At 50.5% G+C, this 6,873-nt stretch overlaps 1 non-coding gene and 1 pseudogene across 1 annotated transcript; both read right to left on the reverse strand.

Moving 5' to 3' along the window:
* Window positions 1-3,973: 3,973 nt before the first annotated feature.
* LOC116829059 (U2 spliceosomal RNA) lies at window positions 3,974-4,163 on the reverse strand. Its single transcript, XR_004374660.1, has one exon. It is a non-coding gene; the product is annotated as a U2 spliceosomal RNA (small nuclear RNA).
* A 2,342-nt stretch (window positions 4,164-6,505) lies between these two features.
* On the reverse strand, window positions 6,506-6,686 carry LOC116829065 (U2 spliceosomal RNA; annotated as a pseudogene).
* Between the last annotated feature and the right edge of the window lie 187 nt (window positions 6,687-6,873).

A 6,873-nucleotide genomic window follows, 5' to 3' on the forward strand; every position in this document is an offset into this window, starting at 1 on the left:
CCCAAAGCAATTGAAACCTATCACATTGGTTCTGTGAGTTTAGACTCTGCAGAATCAGATCTGGAGCATGTTCAGGCTGTCTAAACTGATGGTAGGTAATACTTGGGGCAGAGAGATACAGGGGCCCAGATTTCTTTGGCTAAGCAGAGTGTGGTCCCAAAGGCCCGTATGTGGCCAAATGGCAGAGGTTGTGGGGGTGGGCAAAAGCAGATTGCTCATACCACTAGCTAAAAGCCATGTGGTTTGGGAAGATTTGGAGAGTGTTTTGACTGGGGGTGGGGGTGGTAATGGAACACCTCCTATTTGACCTGCTCCTGGGTAATGATTTTTTCTGTCTAGCTCAGGTTAAAGCATTTGCCTGCAGCAGGAGGGAATTTTATGCTCGGACCCTCTGAGGGAAAGGGTAAGGTCTCAGGAACTGCTGAGAGAATGGGAGAGAGTCTCCTTGATTCTTCTGCAGCTGGGGGAAGCTACATGCTTCCAGGTGGGAGGGTGGCTGAGACCAACTCCTATGCTGCAGCTGGAGGCATCGCCACATCAGGAAGGGATAGGGGTGTAATGCCTGCCAGGGAGAGAACTGTCCAGGTTGCAGCTGAACCAGAGAGGACCCTGACTCTAGGGAACAGAGATAAATGTGTCCCAGAGAAGGGGCAGAGAATCTCAGAAACCACTGAGGTGGGTGAGGGTTCCTGTGACTCCATAGCACAGGGAAGCTGGGCGTTTCCAAGTGTGGGTGGGGCTGAGACTAGCTCCTTTCCAGCAGAAAGCAACATGCCCTCAGGGCCAGGAGAGGTGTTGTCCAGTGATTAAGGAGACTGTTGCAGTTGTTAGCTGGCAAAGTTCTGCAGCTGAAGGCAGGGGCCCAGAGGAGGAAACTGGGAAAGAAATAGAGGGGGTACAGGAATGTCTCCTCACTAGTCCCTTGGGGCAGGATGCCCAGGACACCAGGAGGATGGCTGGGTCAGCATCTGTGCACCCAGACACTCAACATGTGAGCCAGGTTTTGAGAAGAAACTGTGTAACTCCCCTCCTGGAGGGGAGCAGTCACACAGCTGACTTCTCAGGGACAGAGAAGGGAGAGCTCTCCAGGTGAAGGAGGAGAAGGAGGAGCGACTACATGCCCCTTGAGGTGAGTTTGTTGCCTGCAGCAGAGGTGCTGACTTTTGTTTTTGCCGGTGGGTGCATTTGAAGAGGTAGGTGTGTGTGTATGTATGTTTGGGGAGGGGGAGTGAAGGGGGCACCCTGCCAGTTTTTGGTGGAGGTAATTGTCAGCATTTATACTGCACACTTCTTTCATGTTCTAGTTACTGAATGTGTCTATCGTTGTTGTTTTTGCTGTTTTAAGAATTAAATTGTTTTGAATAAAATCATTGCAATTATTTAAAAGCTGGTGGCTTCAATAGCATCCCAGTTTAGACATTGTGTGTCACTGTAGCTTTCCGGATGAAACTGTCAGCAATCTTCTTTACATCTAGGTCCCTTGGTATTGTTTTGAGGCATGTTCAGGTCAGCTACGTTATTCAGTTGCGTCTGTCCCACTGATGACAGGAGATAATTTTGAAGTCTTCTGCAGCTGAAGCATGAGTTCAGGATGCTACGGACATGGTGAGAAGGCTTCTTATACATTTGCAATATGCCGGAAACATAGTGCTTCCAGAGTAGTGCAAATGACTCCAAGCTCTCTCTTGATGGGTAAAAGCTAATTTAGGCACCCTCATTTTGTGTGTATACCGTGGGGATTCTATTTTGCCACGTGCATTACTTTGCATTTAACATTGACTTTCATCTGCCATTTTGTTGCCAGGTCACCCAGTTTTGTGAGATCGTCTTGCAGCTCTTTGCAGTCTGCCTGGGACTTAAAAAACCGCTCAAGATAGTTATCATCTGCAAATTTTGCCACCTCACTGTTTACTCCTTTTTTCCAGATCTCTTACAAATATGTTGATTAGGACTGGCCCCAGGGAGTCAGCACCTATGGGCTGTAGCTTGTGTCTGCTATACTTCTGTCACGCTGCAAGCACATATAGTGTGGTCTGCTCCTTTGAGGACCCTGTGGTGAGCCTAGAGGCCTGCTAGGAAAGTGGAGCACTTCTGAAGGTGGCTTTGCTGGGCAAACCCTTTAGCACCTATCAACCCCAAACCAAGGGGTGGGGCTCCTAAGCGACCAGAGGAGCTAGGGAACAGGAGAGTTTTGTGGGAGATTATCCTCCCACTCCCCCCTCTAAATTTCAATAACATTCTTTAAACTTAAGGCAATAAACCCCCCCGATAAAAACAAAACAAGAAGAAAGGAAAGAGCTCCGGGAGTCAAAAGAGAACACAGGCAGAAGTCCAGCAACAGGATGTGGGCTATCCAGTTTATTGCATGAGCTAAGATGTGAAAAAAAATTTCTGTTATGTCTGATTACCTGGCCTATGGGCGGGTGGCAGACTGCTACAACATGGCAAGCCATGCAGTAAGTTGCTGGATCGTCTCTACCTGGTGTAGCTCTGAGGGAGTTGAGGGGGATGGGGGACAGAATCCTTCAATGGCTCTGGAACGTCAGCAGCTGGGAGTCCTGCTGCCAGGGCCACCTCCAGGCACCAGCTAAGGGCTGTAAGGGGCGGCCAGTGGAAAGGGGCGGCACGTCCGGGTTCGGCGGCGGGTCCCTCAGTCCCTCTCCTCCTCTTTGAGCTGCCACCGAAGAGGAGAGGGAGTGAAGGACCCACAGCTGAATTTCCACTGAAGACTGAAGCGAACCAATTCAGCTGCTGCTGATCAACTTTGTTTTTTTGTTTTTGTGTTTTTTTGCTGCCTAGGGGAGCCAGCCCTGCCTGTTGCTACAGGTCAAGAACACCGAGTGCACCATCATCACTCTGGGCGCAAGAACTATGCTGGAGAGGACCCTGGAGGATGCCATCCATGGGTGGTACATGGGAAACCCGAGATGGAAGATGACGCTTTTCATCAAAGCGGAGTAGTAACTTTGGGGAACCAAGTTGCTTTTATTTAGAATAGAGTCTCCATGGGGGAGCTATGCTGGAATAGGTCCTATGCTTATAGCTATGATGCCAGTCGGACGAGCCTGTCGACTGCATGTCCTGTGGGTCCCAACAGCCAGCTCTGCTCAGTCTGCAGAGCAGGCCTTCAGTTTCTTCTCTCTAGGGTTGGCTGTGGAGCTATGGCACCACCTGCTGGTTCTGATTTCAAAACTTGGTGGCAAAATAAATAACTGCAAGGCCGGGAGAAGCAACTCTCTCACTGAGTGCCTGACAGGGGTAAATCGTCCCCACAGAAACAGAGTTTAATAGCAGAGTAATGAGGAGCGCTTCACAGTGGTAAAGCCTGTCACAAACACTAGATAATGTACGCTTATGACAGAGCTCTTGTGAATGAGCTTAATCTTCAGTCTGCAGGCACCCACCTCCATTAAGTGGCCTATCCCAAGCCACATCTTAAAAACATGACATTAAGCATAATGATTTAGAATTTACGGTCTTTATTCAGGCCTAATGCGATGGTGTCAAGGTTGCAAATTAATTCCAGTTCTGCAGTTTCTCGTTGAAGTCTGTTTTTGAAGGCTTTTTGGTTGAAAAATGGCCAATTTTAAGTCTGAGTGTCTAGGAAGATTGAAGTGCTCTGCTACTGTTTTTTGAATGTTACAGTTCTTTATTTGATTTGTGTTCTTTTCTTCTTCTGTGTAGAGACTGTCCGGTTTGGCCAACGTACATGGCAGAGGGGCACTGGAATCAAGCTTACACAAGTTAAGAAGGAAGGTACTATACATCTGGGGTCAGGTTTGAGTTACAAGAGATTACAAGTATCGGTTACACGGTTCACAAGATACATAGAGTACATAACTGGGCTAGACCCAGATTGGGGTGTGGGACTTTTTAAAGCGTTGGTGAATAAGTGATCTCGGGTATGCCACCCATAGAATATATGTAACAAATTCAACAGATTGTATTTTTTCACCACAGTAGTCTCCCCGAGGGGAGGGGCACCGTCCTGGAGGACTGCAATACCAGTCGATGCGTGGTAGTGATGGAGCAAGCTTCCTATTCCATCTCCTGTTTCAAAAATCACTTTAATGTATGGTCCTCATGGAAGCACATGATATCGCGTATAAAAGCTGATAAGAACAGATTTAAAAAGTTTTTATTCAAGATTTCAAAAAAGTGAACATTAAGTTAAAGCATAGAAGATTCTGGTTATCAGGGAATATACATACAGATTATCGAGGGTGTAAGTTCAGTTAAGCATTGGTGTCGTAAGGGAAACTACATAATCTGCAGTATCCTGATTGAGGGTAAAAGGTTGATGGGTGAAAAGTTACAGACATTGACGATATGATGAAGTATGAATGTTGTCACGGACTCACAGATCGTGCCCAGTCTCTTGGCCCTGGTGCGGTCCGTGGGGGGGTGCCCCTTTTAGTGAGACAAGCTTCTTGGGCGGTCCATCTCAATCGGCGGTCCGCTCCACCTCCTGGAGCTGCACCTCTTGAGCCTTGGCAGGTCTGTTCTGCCGTGGGCCCCCTCCGGGAGTCCCGCACGTCTGACGCACCTGGGCCTCCTTCACCCCGAAGGGCTGAAGCAACCGTTTCTCTAGACCACGAGTGATCTCAGCCGCATAAAACAGGAGGGTTTATATGAGAGTTGAAACAGCACAGGGAAAACTCTCAGGGCTCAGCCTGGCCTTCATAATAAATCACATCCCAGTTTTCCCGCCATCCAGGTGGCTCTGCCTGCTTCCCCTCGCCAGCACCCGACCCACCTGGCTTCCAGCTGGGGTCTCTGATATCCCCAGCCTGCAGCCCCGCTCTGTCCATTGTCTTCTCTCGCCAGGTAAAGCAGAAAGGCCTGATCCCCCTCCTCGTAGCTCTCCTCTGGCTGAACCCGGCTGGTCCAGGTCACCGGGTCGCTCTCTCTGCAGCCCACTGGTCCTCGCCACTGGGCCAGACCGTTGTGTCTCCTGGGCTGGGGTCCGAAGTCCTCTACTCTTGTCCTCTGTAACAACAAAGTCCTCTCTCACCTCAGGCCTCGTAAAACCAGTACCCAGGTACAACTTGAGTCCCACCCCTATGCATGCAAACCCTGGAAAAGACAGAAAACCCCAAGAAAAAACTCCCACTTTGTCACAGATGTTCATACAATGGCTATGTTCTGGTGTGGAGTATAATGAGGGGATATGATGATGAGGATGGATTGACCCTCATTTGGTGAGATTTAGCGTTCAGGGAGTTTATGGTTCCAGTTTATATGATCCAACAGAGAAAGGCTTTTGGTCCCTTTCTCGCAGTCGAAGAACAATGTCACCCCGGCTCATGCCCCCTGGTACTGTCGGTGGCCGGTGATGTGATCGATGTAGATGTCACTGGACCATCAGATGGTGTCTGAGACCATGAGGCGCCGCATGAGCCGTGCGTAGCGTCGACGGATCCCACGGGTCCGCAGCACACACTCGTTGCAGGGTTCTCAAGTGCCCAGGGCTCCGACAATCAGGGCATCCGTCGGCACTTCATAGCCCTTCGCTCTCAGGATGTTGGCGGGGGGGCATACTTTTCCAGGTTACGAGCTCGGTCTCTGCGAAAGGCCAGAGTCCTGTTCTCAAAAGGAGACCGTAATATCGACGAGGATGATCTTTTTCTGGGCCTCGTCGGTGATGACGATGTCAGGTCGTAGCCAGCTGTAGGTCCCGGGGATGGCGCCGTTCACTTTGACCTCCCCCAGGCGTGGTGCGATGGCTTTCACGGGGAGGTTCTGGATGGTGTTGTAGCACAGCTGCCAGGCTCTGGAGTGGGGTTTGTAGCTGCACAGGATGTGGGGCAGGGTCTCATTGGAGTAGCCACACTTCCTGCTGCGCTTGTCTCAGTTTCCGTGGCAGATGGCTCTGTTGAGCAGGATGCAGTTGAGCCAGGCATGGTGGATGAACCGCCAGTCAGTGAAACGGGTGAAGCTGCCCCTGGCGAGGAAGTGGTTGCTGGCATCCCCCTTGCTGGTGTCACAGAGTCCTTGGCCAATGCTCTGGAACTGCTCCCCACAAAGCCAGTCAGGACTTTGGGGAGCCTCCTTTCCCTTGGAGCAGACTGTCTTCAGGGCAAGAAGCTCACACGTCTTCACCTCCTGGGTCTCTCCTTGGTGCATTCAGCATCCTCTGCCCCTCCGTGCGCTTCCCACAGCGAGCCTGCCCCAGCGGGGTCCTAGGGAAGCCACAGGGTCCTGCACCCCCACTTTGCAGTCAGACGCAACTCCACGGTCCATTCTGGGGCCCAGTAAGCCAGACCCCCACATTCTGTGGCTGCCTGCGGGAGGTGATTCCTCCTGCAGGAGGAGCTCGGTGGGACAGACTCCCATGGGCTGCAGCTGGCTGATCTCGTGGTGGGGGGACCACATGCAGTGGCATCTCAGGGGAGATCCTTCTTGGTCTCCTTCTGGCTCTTGGATTTACCAACCTGCCGCATCTGTGGGATCACAAGGGGAGCACTCAGGAGTCTCTGGACAGTAGCTACCAGGAGCTTGTGTTGGGTGGTACCGCATACCAGGGAGGAGATGAGTGCCTTGGGTTGCGTTTTAGAAGCAACAGGGTGCATCCTTCACCACCACTGTAATTTTTTAAGAGTAGTAAATATAGCACATATAAGTGTACCAAAAAGGGTTAAATCAAGATACTACACTTCATCTTAGCCAAAAGGCTGAGAAGCAATAACTATTTCTGCAAAACGAGGCAGCCCTACCTCTGCCACAGCTTTCTACGTCACCCTGAGAAGGACAGGGACCAAAGGCCGTCAATGACAACTATGAAACTCTTAAGTGACAGTCACTCCCCCTAAAATGACTCCTATGTAATAATTCGAAGCAGGAACTCAACACACCATTCTGCTCAAAAAAAAA

The sequence above is a fragment of the Chelonoidis abingdonii genome, chromosome 22 (genome assembly GCF_003597395.2).
Source record: "Chelonoidis abingdonii isolate Lonesome George chromosome 22, CheloAbing_2.0, whole genome shotgun sequence".
NCBI lineage: Eukaryota > Metazoa > Chordata > Testudines > Testudinidae > Chelonoidis > Chelonoidis abingdonii.